At 37.4% G+C, this 18352-nt stretch overlaps 1 protein-coding gene across 2 annotated transcripts in view; it reads left to right on the top strand.

Annotated features, from left to right (window-relative positions):
- Positions 1–18352, top strand: part of LOC138736733 (chloride intracellular channel protein 5-like) — a 203843-nt gene that overhangs the window by 72779 nt on the left and 112712 nt on the right. The window lies entirely within an intron of this gene.

Genomic DNA, 18352 nt, shown 5'->3' with positions numbered 1-18352 from the left:
TTGTTTAAAACAGCATTAATAACCGTTATTCCAAAAAATGGAAAGGATCTTTTGCTTCCATCTTCATAAATTAATAGCTAATAGATTAGCTAAATGTTTACCTAAATTGATTAATATGGACCAAGCAGTTTGTATCAGGAATAGAAGATTAGCTGATAATATTTTTGTTTATTAAATGTGGCTCAAAGAAAAAATACCATCATTAGCTTTGGCTTTAGATGCAGATAAGGTGTTTGAAAGATTAGAATGGGACCATTTATTTAAAGTATTGAAGGTTTTTGGAATTCCAATAAATTTTATAAATTGGATAAGGACAAAGGCTAAAGTAGTTACAAATAGACAAATATCAAAACTTTTTTTATTGGAAAGATCATCAAGACAAGGTTGTCCATTATCAAGCTTTTTATTTGCATTGGCCGTAGAACCTTTAACAGAGGTGATAAGAGATAATGAGATTAAGGGTTTTAAGATAAAAGATAAAGTACATAAAATTAGTCTTTTTGCAGATGATGTAATATTATATCTTACAAACTTTGAAATTTCATTTTAAAAAAAGTAAATGTTCGATTGGCAGTGTAAAGGTTAATATCAGGTTATAAAGTAAATATTGATAAAAGTGAAGTGATGCCAATGATTGAGACTGATTATACTCAAGCTAAGAAAATGACAAAATTTAAATAGCAGAATTTAAGTATTTAGGAATCAATGTTGATAAGAATTTGAATAATTTATTTAAATTAAAATTTATACCTTTACTGAATAAAATTAAAGAAGATTTATTAAGATGGAAGAATTTACCAATTTCTTTAATAGGAAGGATAAATTGTGTGAAGATTTATATTTTTCCTATTATTACCAATCATTACCAATTTTTGTACCAACAACTTTTTTTTTCAAGTTTAAATAAAAATGTAAGAAAGTTCATTTGGCAAGACAAACTGCCTAGGATGGCGATGGAAAAATTAACATGGAAATATTAACATGGAAATATGATCGGGTGGGGGGGGAACTATGAATGCCTAATTTTAAAAATTATTATAAAGCAGGTCAACTTAGATTCTTGTCGTCTTGTTATCAGACCGATGAAAAGACAATGTGGGTACAAATTGAAATGAGTAAAATAGGGGAAAATAATTTCGAACATTTTTTGTATAAATGGCACATAGAACTGTTGAAAGGGAAAATAGATACACCAATTTTGAAACGTATACTTAAAGTATGGAATGGAATCCATGTAGAAAGAGGAATGAAGAATTAGCAATTAGCTAGAATGTTATTAAAGCAAAATCTTTTTATTCCCTTTACAGTTAATAATTCATTTTTAAAAATATTTGGTATAATTGGGGAATAAAAAGGATAAAGGATTATTGATTGGATTCTTTTTTAACTTTTGACCAATTGAAAGATTAATATAATATATGAAATAATACTATTTTTTCTTATTATCAACTTAAATTATAATAAAGTTAGGACTGAATTTTAGATTTCCTGAACAAAGCCAATTTGAATATTTAATAACTGATACGTTTATCAAAAGATTTAATACAAATATGTATATAAAATTGCAAGAGACTATGCAGAAAAAAGATCTATTTAAATCTAAATTGAGATGGGAAAGAGATTTAAATATACAAATCCAAGAAGTAGTATTATGTAAGTGTAACTAACACAATTAATGTTAGATATCAAATGGTACAATTTAATTTTTTACATCAATTAAATTATACTTCACATAAATTACACAGACTTAATAAAGAGATAGGAATCTTTTTACATGCAGTATGGCAATGTGAAAAAGTAGAAAAATTTTGGGGAGATGTAAGTATTTTATTGGGACAAGTTATGAAGATGCAAGTTCTGAAAGACCCAAAATATTTTTGTTAGGGGACATTTATGATTTGAAATTAGATATTTATCGGAGGAAGTTAAATATAGCAATAGCAATAGCAAAGAAATGTATAGCCATAAAGTGGAAACTAGATAATAATGTGGGGGTTGAATAGTTGGTAAATGGAATTACAAAATTGTATACCATTAGAGAAAATAATGTATAATTTATGGAATCAATCAGAAAAATTTTATAAGATTTGGAAACCTTATGAATTTTATTGCTAAGGGTTCATCTGTGGCATCTGCTGCTTCCACCCCAACTCACCCTAATTAATTTAAGATCGAAGATTATATTTGTAAATTTGAAATTCAGTTAATCAATGAAGGATATATGATAAATTCAGGCAGGCTTTTCCTTTTTTTTCTTACTTTTTTGGGAAGGGAGGGTAGGGGAGAGAAAATATAAAATGATGTATTCTTCTTGCATCATTTTTTTATTCTGTATGATTACGGATAAGTACTGTATTTGTTATTGATGCAAATGAAAATAATTTTTTCAAAAAAAAAGATATGGGGGGAACTGATGAAGGATGAGATATCAGTTAGAAGGCCATTGGAGTAATTAAGTCTAGATATGACAAGGCATCATCAGGGCATAAATTCACACCTGAATGTGAAACTTGATAAAAAAAAATTTATATGAAAAGCTAACAGTGGAGTCTTTATCAACTGCTTTCATACAAGACTGACATTGTGAAGTAGGAAAATGAAGATCTTGTCTACAGACTTGAGTTGAAAGATGTGATTGTCAAACTATATTCCCTTCAAAGTTGCACAAAACTTTTGAGAATTTCAATAAACTGTTTTTGGTCAAACAATATTTGATGTTGGAAATTGATTTAGAAATTGATTTTGGAAATGTGTTTTTGTTATAATGACTTAGAAATAAATCACTTTGTTTTTTATCATGCACAAAGTTTTTTAATGATTGGTTCAGGCAAGTAAAATAATGTTGGTTACTATGAAATATAGATTCTCAATATTAAAAGAATCATGTGTAATTTTAACTAAATTGTGTTGGAATATATTTGTCACTGAAATGTCTTCTCAAAAATTATTCTCGCATTTCACCAGTTCCTATAAAAAGATCTCCTTAAACCACATTACCTTTGCAGCTTTGCATGTGCAAAAACTATCTGGTTTGTCTTTTGGAACTGGCTATGCTTTTACATATTTTGGAGCTTTATTTTTGTCCATGTCCACTGATCCAATTTTCTTCTAGTTTTTCAGTGTTCTTCCCTGGTTCATATTTAAGTCTGCCATGTCTTTCAGAATTCTTTTCCTTTTTACCCCTTTATCTGTTCTTTGTAAACAATAATCACCCCACCATCCTGGTTCCTTGTATGAACAGAAAATGCTGGAAACTTTCAGCAGGCCAGACAACACCTATGCAAAGAGAAATATTTCACATTGTCAGATTGAAGGCTCTGCATCAAAACTGGAACAGATCTTGGTCCTTCTACTCAGTAACATTGTAAATGGTTTTTTTTCAAGCATGAGCATTTCTTTCCATTTTCCAAACCTGGATAATCACCTTCCTTAGCAACTTATCCTTGCCCATATTTCAAACTTCACAGCATCCCAGGCATCTCCAAATTCAATGTCTTCTGGCTTCAAGGATTCATAAATTTTATAGCCATGTCTTCTACATTACACCCAGCCACACACCAAATTTGAAGCTCTTCAATCGGCCTTTTCTTCCAAATATAACAGAGATCCCCATAGTCAACAGTAACATCCTTTTAACAGTTGCCATGATACATCTGGCCTAAGTAATTTACTTTTAGATATAGTTGACTCAAGTCAAGTCACCTTTATTTATCTTTCATACCATATTCGCATGGTAAAGACGAGATGGCATTTCTCTTGGGCCATGGAACATATTTACATAAATATAAGACAACCATCTTTTTTTAAAATTCATTGCTCTATATTAACCTCATCTATCAATCTCATTAGATTTCTTCTGCTTTCACATTTCCCTATTAAATTATAATATGAGCACCTTTAGCAATGGAATCTCTGAGCACTGCACGTTACCTCTGGAGACACCAAGGATCCCTGGTACTCATTCTTCATGTATGTAAACACTGTTAGTAATATCAAAGCATGGACTCTGTTAATTTTTAGAAGGGATAAGAGTGGTGTGTGTTGCAAATTCTGAGATTTGGGGATTCTGGAGGTCTCATCTGATTTTATTGTTGGACCTGTCGTTAATGTTGTCAACAGGTTTCTTGCTCATCAGCAAAGTTTTATGGCTGTGTCAGATGGAGGAACCAGTGCTCCTCACTACCAAGTAAGGTTGTAAAAGCAGTTGATTGATTAATTGATCTGTATTTCTCAGCATCCTTTAGGCGTTGGGTTTTCCAAAGACTTGTAAAGTGTAGTCTGCTGGGATGAGGACACACACCTCACTAATATGTTAGTGGCCACTGTCAATTGAGTGAAAAATGATTAGCTTGTTCTTGGATTTGCCACCATTAAAACTATTTGAATCTTTTTTAAATTCTTTCATTTTCAATAACATTACATATATTTCATTCACAATTAATCATACATGGCTTTTACAAGTTGAAAATAAAAAATATTTTTAAAAAAAGAAGCCCCTAAAACCACTCAATCCCCCCAAAACCCTGAGAAAGAAAATAAGAGAAATACCCCTTTAATGGCATTTAAGGATATAACACCACCCCCCTCTTCATACGAGATATAGCTTGTTGCCACAACGAGCCCATGAACAAAATTATCATTTTTACTGGTGCATTACCTTATTCCAAATCATTCCTTCTTATTAACTCTGCCTATTAAAAGGCAGAGTTCCCACAATATCTAATGTGTGTTATAATTTATAAAAATTCATTTTATCTTCTGATAGTACAATTTCCATCATCGCCGGGTAACGTAACATAAACTTGTATCCCTTATCCTTATTTCATAATTGTTGTTAAATAACTTTCAAATTCTCCGTAAATTGACAAAACCATGAAGAAAACTTCCTTCGTCACTGAAATCAATCATCTCGCAATCATCATCAATCATTCAATAATTTGATCTTACTTAAAGAATCCATTTTCCTTGGCCCAACACCATCTTGACCGGCCCAAAGGCTGATCAAACCTGCTGCTGTTCCAGCATCTCAATTCTAACGGGCCCTGGTCATCCCTCCAGATCCAAAATTTTCTGAATCAAAGGCCTCTCTTCATATTTAAGAATAACACTTACATCCATTCCAGCAACAATAATTCTTATCTTCAAAGGCATATTAAGGGTAAATGGGCTATTCTTATATTTTTCCCTCACATTTAGTCTCTGTTAACTTCATTTAGATGATCATTGGCTTTCTTCACCTCCCAGATATTACATCAATACAAAGCTTATAATTTTCTAATCCATTACCTCATTCCAAATGATTTCCTCTCATTTACTCGGTCTATTAAAACGCAAAAGTTTCCACAAACTCTGATGCTTGTTTGCAATCCATTACAAAAAATGATTTTGCCATCCGGTAATTCATTGTCACTGGGTAACGTAATATAAACTTGTAACCCTTTTCCCAAAGACTTCTCTTAACTTGATTAAACTGTCTCCTCTTGGCCAACAACTGCGTAGTAATATCCCAATAAAAGAAAACCTTCGAACCATGATATTCAAGTGGACTTTTCTTTCATCTTACTTTTTCCACTGCTAAGGCTAAAATCTTTTCCTTATCTCGGTATTTTTAACACTTTATTACTATAGAGCAGGGTTTCTCATCTGATTGCAGCTGGGGCCTGAGGGCTCTGTGCTTTTTCATTTTCGATTGGGCCTTCAAATTTATTTACCCCCAGAAACTTAGGTTCCTCCAACCAACAATCTTAATATTGTTCTTCCTTCTAAAGTTTTCCATCTTACCAATTTTTTCCGAAATTATCTTCCTCTCAACAATTTCTTCCTTAACTTCAGACTCCAAATGTTCCAGCTTCTCCTTTACATTTCCAACCTTCTGTCGAATTTTCATAATTTCCTTATTTTCTTCACCTTTCCGCTCTTGTACTTGCATCATGTTTGTTAATAACTGGTTGTACTTTTATATTTTTAATTCTCCCCTATTAAAAGGTTTATTTGTAATCGCATTAAGTCCATTTGGATCCACATTGTGCATACAGTATTCTGTCATTCAAAATTGATATTGTTTTTATCCTTTTGTATAGCCTTGAATTTATATTTAACATCTTTATATACTGAAGTAACTTCATTGCAATCACTCATCTCACTCGAATTCGATGATCTGTCCTTGCTTAAGGAATTTGCTTCCCTTGGCCCAGCACCATCTTCCCCAATGGACATGCTGGAATGACTTGCTGCTGTTCCCAGCAGCCTAACTCTCTTGACAGGCTCTGGTCATCATTCCAGATCAGAGGTTTCCCTTCACTTCCAAGAACAATACATTCATCCATTCCAGCAACAACACTTCTTCAAAGGCATTTTAAAAAGCAAATGGACTATTCTTGTATTGTTCCTTATCTTAATCTTTGTTTACTTCATGTAAACAATCATTTTCTTGTATTTTCATGGGAGCATTCGGATCCTACGACCTCTGTGCCATGTGACTCCCCCACCACCAATAAAACTTGAAATAGTAATTTGGTTGTAAGCTGCAGTTTTTCATTATATTTCCCTTTGTATTTTAAATTTAGATTTTTAAATTCAGACATGCAGCACTGTAGTAGGCCCTTCTGGCCCACAAGCCTGTGCCATAAAAATACATCAATTAACCTACAAACCCCTTACATTTTTGAAGGGTGGGAGGAAACCAAAGCACCCAGAGGAAATACTGCGAGAATGTACAAAGTCCTTACTGACAGCGCCAGATTGGATCCCGGGCCGCTGGCACTGTAATAGGTTTTGATGATAGTCAGGTTCTATTTCAACCTCCCGTGAACCAACCTCCCGTGAACCCCCCCCCCACCCCAACCAAAAAACCCAAATGTGACTTCTCAATGGTTGGTCTTGTATTCACTTTTGTACTGGTTGACAGATGCAGGTATCACCAAACCTTTATTTCACTCTCCCTTCCTTTCTGTCCTTTTTCATATTTCAATTTCACAGGATGCTCAGTATCATGGCATCCTAACTGACCCAAGACTGAGCTTGCTATCCTATACCTAGTTCCAGTGGTTATTAAGGCTGCTTGCTTCTGTGGAGTTAAACTAGAAAATCTACAGATGCTGTTGTCTGGTGCAATACACAGTCATACTGAAGAAACTTAACAGGTCACTTCCCTGATGAAGTGCTCAGGCCTGAAACTGTGATTGCCTTTTGGATGCGGGACCTGCTTAGTTTCTCCAGCTTTTTGTGCATTTCTGGTTGCTTTTATATTTTGTATATGTATACAATGAGCTCCGCTCACCTGCTGCTAAGCTCTTGTGCTTTCAGACTAACAGATCTCAATTTCTTTGCTGTCCCAGCAGGTTTCCCATCTGCCTTGTTCAAAAAAGCTTCAACGCACCCAAACTTCTGCAGTCTTTAAATCTACCCTTCACCTATTCTCAATTGGCCTTTTTCTTTAGTAACTTGTTGGGTCTTTGGAGGCCTTTAATTCTTGGATCCAAAGAGAATGACCTTCCATACAGATAAATAAATGTCATTGCTTCACTTTTGTGCTTGTGTTTTTTTCTAACTTCATGTTGCCTCCTACTATGGTGGTGTTTTTAAGGTGGGATAGGTTTTCCGTCAAATAAATAACTTTGTACTATAAAATCAGATTCATGGAATACGCAATTTAAAAAAAATTGGGCCCTGCTGACAAAATCAACATTTATGTCCCATCACTAATTGCCTTTGAATAGATTGCACTGAGCCATCACTTTGAAACACTGCAGTTCTTTTTGGTAACGTAACCCTTACAGACTTTATTGTTCATTTCTCCCATGCTTCTCCCCCACCTCATTATATCTCCCCAGCTTCTCCCCTACCTGGTTCCATCCATGTGGGAAGACATCTGGATTTGGGAAGGGAATTCAAGATTTAGATGAACAACAATGAAGGAATAGCAAATATATTTCCAAGTCAGGACAGTGTGCAACTTGAAGGGGAACTTGCAGTTGAGGTATTTCAACATTTCTTGTGCCTTGGCATAGACAGTAGAGGTTGAGGGTCTGGGTGGGGGCTGTTGGAGTGTCCAAGGTGAATAAATGGAGTCCATTTTATAGAAGGTACAGTAAAGGTGCATTGTTGGTGAAGGGAATGAATGTTTGACAACCTATTGGTTGGGCTATTTTATCCTTTCTGAACTGTCACATTCACCAATAAGGGACTTTTTTTGCTGTCCATCTCTAAGTAATTGTTAGCCCATATCATGAAGTTTTTCCAAGTTATGGTTCTTTTTCACCAATGAGCTCTTGTGTGGAACTTGTAAAATACTTTTAAACAAATCAGTACAGGTGACTTCCTTAGGCTCTCTTTTCCATGTTCCCAGAAATCCCCATAAACATATTCATCATCTTCCAGTAACTTCCCCAAAAGTCTTTGACTGTGAAGTCGTTCATCCTTTTCACTGGCCTCCTGTGGAATTTAAAACTGTTCCTTTACATGTGTGGCAATTCAAGGCTGTAAAGTTAGATATCTGAAGAACACATTAAAAATTAACAGATGTTTATAGGATTGGGTGGAGATGAGCAGGGTAATGAAGTCTTGTGATAATGGTAATCAGTTTAGGCTAGCAGATGTTCGATTGACCCAAGGTGCCAAAGGGCCATGTGTAAAATGGAGGTATTTTCCCATTGTTCAAATCTGGGATATCTATTTTCTCTGTTATTCATTTCTCCCAGGCCCTCCCCTACTTGGTTCCATCTGTTCATTATCTCTTTTGTCCTATCAGTTATGAGTCTCTCCTACTCAACCTTATGCTCTTACATACTGGCAGTCTTACTTGTTCCATCTCTGTCCTGATGCAGGGTCTTGACCTGAAAAGTTGACTTGACCTTTTTGCCTTCACAGATGCAGCTTGACCCTCTGACATTTTCCTGCAGTTGGTTTTGTTTGTTCCTGATTTCAGCATTTTTTATTGTTCTTTTGACTTCAGGATAAAAAGGTTTTTTTGTCAGCATTGATGAACAGATTGTGGAGTTTGGGTTCGTGATATGTTTAACTATCAATTCTTAATCAGAATTTAGATGATCTCTGACCATGTGGTTTGTTGTGTAATCTGGTGTGACTTAAATAATAACTTTTTGTGCAATATTACCATGACCTTGCAAACAACTCTGAAATGTGCAATATATGAGTATTGCATATTGCATTGGTTAATTCACCTATGTCTACAATGCTGCAGTGGTGATATCACACTGTTGTTTGGTACATTAGCCCACCGAATAAACATTGCCAGAACTGAGGGAACAAAAAATGGCGGTGCTGCTGTAATGGCAGGCTTTAAATAGACTGTTAAGAAGCTGACAGTAGTTTATTAAAATCCCATGACCGCAGAGTCTGTGCCCAGACGGCAGCATCTATGATCAGCTGTGACCATGAGGGGTTGCAGACCTGGGAAGCAGAGGACTGGTGCAGGGCACCAGAAAGTGGGGAAACTATCTCCAGTTTGAGAAGACTACCTAGGGATTGTGACCACGGTCATGTCAATGAGGGGCTCTGAGGCTGAAGAACACATAGGAGGTGGGCTGTTGATGATTCAAGGCAAGGAACCCATACATGCTGTGAGCTGCTTGCGGCTGCAGTCAAGGAACTTGTACCAGGCTGAAAACTGCTGGAAACTTGTTCGAAAATGGCTGAAGGGGTACCAGGAATTGAAACCAGGATGCGAGAGGGTGCCAAAGATGCTCGAGGTCTCCTGATCATGTCAGAGATGTGATTCTGGAGCTTAGGTTGCTGATGGTTTGGACTAAAGGTCGTGTGGTTGCAGAGGTTGCAGGAATGTTGGAGGTTAATCCATGGACACTCTTGACTCTGAGGGGACTCTGTTTTGCTTCTCTTTCTGTTGTAAACTGTGCCCAATATGTTTGGGCTGCATGCCAAACTAAGGAATCTAACTCCCACTTTGAGTTTACTTAGAGAATTAATGACATAGAGTTTCACTAATCCACACCTGAATTTTCAACTTTTTTTCCAAAAAATGGAGTGAGCTATTTATAGAAATTTACACGAGCTTGACTTCAAGGCACAAGGCAGTCTCATGAGCCATTCAGTTGATTGATTGCTCCAGTGGTAACACCCACTTCTGGCAACTGTGGGTCACTCTGATTAGGGCGTCCTAGCACCTTCCCCTTTAGAGATGTTTTACTCATGCGAGTGGAGACTTGGGCCCACTTGGAAGGGCTTTGCTTGTTTGCAAACTCTTTGTGAAGTTCATACAGGTTCCCGGGTTGAAGTGAGTAAAATCTCTTTTTATTTTAATGGTCGTGCTTGGTTGGTAACTGGTTTCTGCAGTTCGAAAGTCTCCAGCAGAGCATCCAACCTGAGCTGCTCAGTGGTCTTAGTGAGGTTACATTCAGTTGGTCGCAATTGGTTGGCATGTCTAGTCCATCTGTCCGGTCCAACCTGCACATGAGAGAAAACCTCCCCGATCTTCCTCTGGGTTCTCCCCAGCTGCCACTCACCCGACTTCACCCTGTAGTCTCGCACCAGCACATGTAGTCCATCGCTAAATGTTCTTTGTTTTGATCCATGCCAGTGATTGAACTGTCTTTCCATATCCAAATCTCTGTGTCTAGGTTCTGACTTTAGTGGAAAAATAATGTTAAATGGTGCTCTAATTTTCCCACTGAAGAAGTTTTCAGCAACTGGAGTTTGTGGGTTTGGAGTGATCCGGTAATTTAAAAAGAATGTCTGCAGGATCTCCTCCATTGGATTCTCCCCCTTGGCTTTGTGTATAGCCTGTTTGAATGTATCCACAAACTGTTCTGTCTGACCATTGGACTGTGGATGATATGTAGGTGAGCAAATATGATTAATGCAATATTGTTTTCAGAATAAATCAAAGCCAGCTTCTGTAATTGTGTCCCATTGTCCGAAACTAATGTTGTAGGAGAACCAAAACGATTGAACATGGACTTGAGTTCCATAATTGTAGTTGATGCAGTTGGTTGGGTTACTTTGATGATCTCTGGCCATTTGGATTATGCATCCACTACGATTAAATAGAACTTCCCATTAATTGGTTTTGCATAGTCTATTTGAAGACGATTCCATGGTCCACTTGGTTGTGGCCAGGAACGTAAATTTGTCTTGACAGGGAATTTTGCAGCCGAGGCACATCTGATACATGACTGTGTTAGTTGTTCAATCTGGCCATCAGAGGCCAATAAACATAGCTTCATGCAAGTGCTTTTCCACGATTTGTTCCAGGATGTCCCCTGTGAAACTGTTTCAGGATTGATGATTGCAGAGTTTTTGGATCACAATCCTTTGGCAAACAAAAGCCAGCCATTAGAGTTTGTTAATGATTCTCGGCTTTTAAAAAATGGCTGAATTTCCATTCTTGAACCAGTATTTGTGCATCCTGTATGATGATATTGCATTATCTCTTGAAGAATGTAATCTTTGCTCATTGCTTGTCTGACTCTTTCTGCTGTAACCAGCAGTGATTTAATAACATCTTTGAATACCTGGTTGACTTCTGCCTCTACCGAGAGTTCCACGACAAGAATATCTTCCGGCTCTGTTTCCTGCTCACTGATGAGTTGTGACAATGCATCAGCTTCTCCGATTTTTGAAGTCGGCAGGTATTTAATTTTGAAATTATACCCAAGAAGCACGTTGCCCATCTTTGCAGTCGGTTTTCCGTGTAAATTGGAATTCCTTTCTTTGAATCAAGTGGCTTGTGATCTGTCAGGAGTAAATTGCCATCCATAGAGCATTTTATGGAGTTTCTTCACCGCAGAAACAATTGCTAGAGCCTCCTTTTCAATTTGTCCATAGTTTTGTGCTCTGCAGCGGATAGAGAGCAAGCTGTGTGTGATATGGCTTTTTGATGGGTATATGTGAGAAATGACTGCACCCACACCAGACTCTTGGATCGTAGTGCGTCAAAATAAGGTTCAAATTTAGCATTGTCTTAACTTAATTAAATGACTCTTGACATTTTGAAGTCCAATTCCATTTGCTACCCTGTGTAAGGAGCTTGTTGAGTGGATCATGGATGCATCTCCCACAGAAATGAACAACAATGACTAATTAGACCCAAGAATGAACGTAGCATGATCACATCTGTGGGTGTAGGCATGTGCCTGATAACATCAGCGTTTTGTGGATCTGGTTCCAGTAAAAGTCTGAACACTGGTTCATGCCTTGGTGGCTCCCTGTGTAACTGGCTCAGGAGGGACCAGCTCAGGTTTATATTCAGGTCGGCTGATTGACAGCTGGCCAGGTGGAGTCAGCCCCTTAGGTGGTCTTCCTGCAGGTACAGAGATCGCCCCACCCTGCTGTAGGCTGGTGGTCGTATCACCACAATGATGAAACCAAGATATTTCACTGACTACGTGAAAAATGTGCATTTTTCTGCACGCACTCGTAAACCATAGTCTCTGATGCAGGACAAAACACAATCAAGACTATTGAACGATTCTCAAGCATGTGCTCCCATGACCAGGATATCATCTAGATACACTGCAACTTCAGGAACACCATTCAACATTGTGTCTATGATCTGTTGAAAGATAGCTGGAGCAGTCTTCACGCCGAATGGTGGATGGTGTATCTGAACAGTCCAAAGTGCGCGTTGATAGTTAGCGATTCTCTGGTTTCGGCATCTAACTCCACCTGTAGATATGCCTCTGCTAAGTCGATCTTCGCAAAGCATTTGCCATCATTCAACTTCGTGAAAAGGTCATCAGGCAATGACAGTGAGTATTGATGGATGTCCAATGCTGCATTCAGACCAGTTGAAAAATCAGCACACAGTTGAACTGTTCAATGACTCCTTCAAGTTGCAGCCGTTTTAATTCTTGCTCCACTTCTTGCAGTGCTGCATATGGAACAGGTTGTTTTGGCTTGAAAGCCGGTTTCACATTTGGCAGTGGGAATGCAGTCGCATAAAGGCAAAATTTTGCCTTTATGTTAGTGTACCGTCTGAGGCCTTCGGAAAATGACCTTGCTTTAACTGTACCAGCAACTCTTGTGGTGTATTTCCTACTGTTGGGGTATGTGCCACTTGCAACTTTTGACAAATATCATAAAGTGGACGGTCCAGTAGCTTCAGCTTTTCGATCCAGTTGAGACCCATGAGATCGAGGTTAGGACATTTTACCAGATAAAATGATCCACTTCCTTCTGCACCTTTTAAGCTGATGGAATAGTCCATTTGCCCAGCAACTCCAGGATCTACCCAGAAGTGCTCCGTGCCGTGTTTTCGGTTGGAGTTACCTCTGGCTGACCAATCTGTTTCCATATTTTCTTTGATATTAAGATAATGTCAGACCCTGTATCAATTTGAAGCGTCACTGGGATGCCATTAATGAGCACTTTCACATATTTCCTGCATTTGGTGTTTGCCACCTTAAAAGTCACTTGATTGGTTTTACTTTTGTGTATCAAGCTAACTCATCAGGTGTTTGCCACCTGCCAGTTCTACAGCATTCTGGTTTATGTCCTGGATGCTTGCATTGCACTCATTGCAGTTTCAACAGGTGCTAGGCAGGTTGGCGGGTCACACTTTTATTTGGTCTAGTGGGGTCTGCTAACTTGACTGTCTGGAAGTGTTCTACTTCAACCATTTTGTTGTGTTTTAAATTAATTAAGTATTGCGATTCAGCGGTTAATTTTTGAAGGGTCATGCCAGACTCCTGCTCAATCTTCAACAACAACCACATTCTGAAGTCTGTATCTTGGTGTGACTGCATTCCCACTGCAAAGACTAGACACTTGAACTGGTCTTCAGTCCGCGTAGAGAGTTTAAAATGCTCGTATTCTCGATTTATCATACTCGAGTATGCCACAAAATATTTGGTATCTCTCTTAGTCATTTTGAAACACTAATACCGAATGTGGAACAGTGATGTTTGTTCACTGAATATTTCTGCCATTACATCGTGTTTCCCAGAAACTGAGCTCCCAGGGAAGTTTTGGCAGAATAAAGTGTATGTAGTGCTCGTGTTCTCAACTTCCTCAACAACGACCTAATCTTCCATGCCTCACTGAGCTTGGAAAAATTTACTGAAAACAAAATTTGTTTTAGCTGCAGGCTCTCCTTCCTCAATGATTGAAGCTCCAATGGACAATTTTGTTGCCAGCTGGTCCATTAGCTTCGCTTGTATCAATTCAAAGCTCTCTTGCTGATGTTTGAGGACAGCCTTGAGCTGTTCCATTGTTACTGACATTTTTCTTCAGCCTCCTCTCCAAAATATATGTTGTAAACTGTGCCCAAAATGTTTGGGCTACACACATAGCTGGTAATCTAACTCCCACTTTTGAGTTCACTCATAGAATTAACAGACACAGAGTTTCACCAAACCACACCCGAATTCTCTTTACTACTTTTTTCCAAAAAATGGAGTGAGCTTTTATTGAAATTTACACAAGCTTGACTTCAAAGCACAAGACATTCTTGTGAGCCGTTCAGTTGATTGATGGCTCCAGTGTTAACATCCACCCCTGACGACTGTGGGTCACTCTGATTAGGGCGTCCTAGCACTTTCTCTGACTGTAGGAGGTGGTGGGCAATTTCTGCTGATAGCAAATGTTTGTCTGCCTTATGATAGACTAAAGGGAATTACATATAATATCAAATTTTCGGTTTTATTATATGACAATAAAAATAATCTTGAACTTTTATTAAATATAAGTATACTTGACAAAAAAATGTCCATTTTTGCTTTTAACAGGAGAAATTCCCTAGCTTTTGTGCTAATGACAACCTGATGTCCAGTAGTCTTGACACCATTTAAAAAAAAATCTTCTTTGTCCTATCCAGGCCTCCCATCAGAATTAGTGGCTCTTGCCATTCTTCTAAAAGTTTAGCAAACTTTCTTGATTTGTCCTATATGCCAAGGATATTCTTTGCTCAATAAGAACATTCTCAACTTGTTCCTATAATGCCAGCGACTTATGGATGTATAAGCGAACTAATTACACCTTTGTTCATGATTTGTTGTTAACTGCCTCTCTTAATTTTTGCTCAGTAAGATGAGTCATTTTACATTTTAAACCAAATCTATCCATAGAATGCTTGAAAATAAAATGTGATAAATTAATTGTAAGAGGTCTGATGAACAAAGAAAAGGATTTTTTGGGGGGACAAGAGTTGTAGGCATTTTTTTTCCATTAGTAAATGGTGGTGTTTTGTATGGGGGAAAAAAAATCCCTGAATTTTCCCTATATAATAAACTATAATTTGTTGATATTTTAAGAATTGTCTTTTAATCTGCTGATTGAGAACAACATCGTCTTTTTTGAAATCTATTGCTAGGCAATTCTCTCAAGTGTTAAATCTAAGTTAAATTTTCTTGCTGGTCAAATGAACATAGTTTTATCTCATAAAGGATTATAAGAAAGTTAGTTAAGCAAAAATGTTTAGTTTCTGAAGAAATAAAATCATTTTCTTTTGTACCTGGATGTTCGAGAAAGGAGACTGATATTGACCCCATTGTGACCCAAAATATGTGAGAGACCAATTGCACAGATGAAATACTTGAGAATAAATTAAATGACATTGAGGTTTGATGCTCTGCCAATTTCCTATCAGTTTCAAAAGGTGTAGTTACACTAATTTGAAAATTGATGCTTTCTTGCACTTGTGTGATTTTAATTACTTTTAATATTTGGGGATAAAATGACATGCCTAATGCTTTGTTACTCATGTGAAATGGAGTGCAGCATCTGGGCAATAGGATGAATTCTTCAAATCAACTACGTTAGGCATTTTGGTTCTTGATAAACTCTTGTAAATGGGAAAATAAAAGTATCACATTGTGTCTTCCATTTGGATAATTTGCAACCAGAAGGTATGAAATATTTTCAAATTTTAGGTAAACCTTTGTCCCCAGTGTTCCTTCATACACCCATTCCCCTAATTTTCTTCTCCCTCTGTTCACATTTCCCATTTCCCCCACCCCCACCAACTGTATACTGGCAATCTTTCCTCTTCCCCTTATGTTCACATCTCCCATCTCTCTACCCCTACCAACTGTATACTGGCAACCTTTCCTCTTTCCTTTTGCAGGATTCCAACCTGAAACATTGACTTGCACCTTTTGCCTCTATAAATGTGACGTGCAATGTTGACTTTTTCCTGCTTTCTCTTTTTTATTTGTTTCAGGTTTCAGCCTTTACAGTGTCTTTTGTGTTCAGGATAAAATGGTCTTCCAAAGTTTTTTTTTAAGTGAGCATTGAGGCCACTGAACCTTTTTCCACATTTTTGAGTTTACTGACTTTTTTATGCCACGGATCTCCCAGGTGGCCTGTTTCATCCTGATATGTGGCTGGCAAGCTTAATGTCTACCAGCAGCATATTTATTATTTAAATCCTAATGCCCTTCTTGCAAAAGGTCCAAGAGTATTATCCACTTTGCAGTGTCTGGAAACTGAATGTCGGTGAGGATTAAACATTTTGAGATTAGCAGCTGTACTCTGCCAATGAAGAGCAAATCCATGAAAACATCAAATTTCTCCAAACTATAATGAGCTATTTTGTTGATGTGGGCTAATCAAGATGGTGCCGGGCTTCCAATTTTTTCTTATCTTGATCAGTGCGCCCGTGATGTTGGGCACGCTGTAGAAGTGCTGGAGTTAATAGTATCGGGCCCAACGCACAATACTGCTGTGGGTCCCAGCGGCACGGAGGCCCGAGGCAGTGAGTCGGAAGATGCACACGTGTGGTCCCCGATGCTGCCGGGCATGCGCGGTGCATCGCGAGTACGCGATCTTCTGGACAGGGTCTGGGCTATCAGCAAAGTCGGCCGGCAGTGATCTGAACATGTTGGGTCTGGGTCTGTAGGTGTGCAGACCGGAAGCAAAGTGATGAAAATGGCAGAATCAAAGGAACAACGAGGAAAAGCTTTGTGCCAAACTGAAGAAATAGAAGAAGAGTCATTGACTGCTATTGAAGGGAAAGAAGATAGGCCTCATGGAGAGACTAGTGATACTATTTTGATGTTGTTTTTACAATTTTGGAATCTATAGCTCATCAAATGGGTAATATGTCAACACAAATGTCTACTCAGATTGACCATGGATTTATGAATATGACTGAAAAAATGAATAATATTTGTGAAGAAGTTTCTTCTCTTAAGAAAGATATTTCTGTCGTTAAAGCTGATGTTAATAGATGTTTGAATATGGTGGATACAGTTCAAGACAATTTTAAGAAGATGGAAGGTGCCTTTCAATTTTGTCAAGAACAAGTGGATAGTAATAAAGAAAAAATAGAAAAAGTGGAAGATTCTTTTGTTGGATGGGAAATTCAGAAGAAGGACTTATTGAAGAAAATAGACTCTTTGGAAAAATCAAAGCCGTCAGAATAATGTTAAAATAGTGGGAATTCCTGAAGGATTTGAGGGTTTGGATCCAATAAAAAATTTTTAAAAGTGGATTCCTGAAGCACTGGGATTGGAATTTTTTTCCAGAAGGTTTGGATTTGATAGAGCACATGGGGCCTTACGAAGTAAACCATATCTGGGTCAACCTCCATGAGCTGTTTTGATTCGTTGTCTATGCTACCAAGATAGGGAAACTATTTTGAGAGTAGCAGTTCAAAATACACGCAGATATCAATCCCTGTTGATGAAACAAGGAAATAAGGTTTTTTCTATCCAATTTTAAGTCAAGAAATTATTAAAAGGCGTAAAGAATTTAATTCTGCTAAAGAGGTGCTTTGGAGGAAGGGTTATAAATTTTCTTTTAGATACCCTGCAGTTTTGAAGATCTTTTATTGGAATTTCTAATCACAGTTTTTTGAGAGTGGTCATGATGGTTTAATTTTTGCCAATTCTTTGCCAGACAGGGCTACTGAAACGCATTCTTCACCTAAGAGGAAGATACCTGATAAGAAGAATGGAACTGGGAATGGGAAGACAAATATGTCAAAGACCTTGATTGATATTGATGATCCAGAACAAGTTTTGGGATTGAATTCATTGGGGTTGTGATTTAGACATCATTTTATGTCCGGTTGGGGGGATGGAGCTTTTGAAAGTCATCTGCCACCAGTGGGATGGATTTTATTTCTTTCCACACCCAGTTAAGTAGGGAGTTACTACTTTTGCAGTTTCTTTTTCTAAAAAAAAAACCTTTTTATTAGTGTAAGTTTTACTTTGTTTAGAGAGGGGTTTAGTGATTGTTTAATTTAGATTACTTAGCAAGGGAACCTTTAAATTGTGTTATCAGATAAATTTTTTTTCTGTGCGAATAGAAGGAATAGAAAGAGGGGTTTTTATTCTGTTTTTATTTTACTAAATTGGTCTTGTTTGTTATCTCCTTTCCCCACCACTCACCTCATTTCTACTTTTCTGAAAAATTGGGCTTTACTGCTGACAGC

This window comes from Narcine bancroftii, chromosome 6 (assembly GCF_036971445.1).
Source record: "Narcine bancroftii isolate sNarBan1 chromosome 6, sNarBan1.hap1, whole genome shotgun sequence".
NCBI lineage: Eukaryota > Metazoa > Chordata > Chondrichthyes > Torpediniformes > Narcinidae > Narcine > Narcine bancroftii.
Note: the sequence above shows the minus strand (reverse complement) of the source record. Positions and strands in the feature narration are given on the sequence as shown.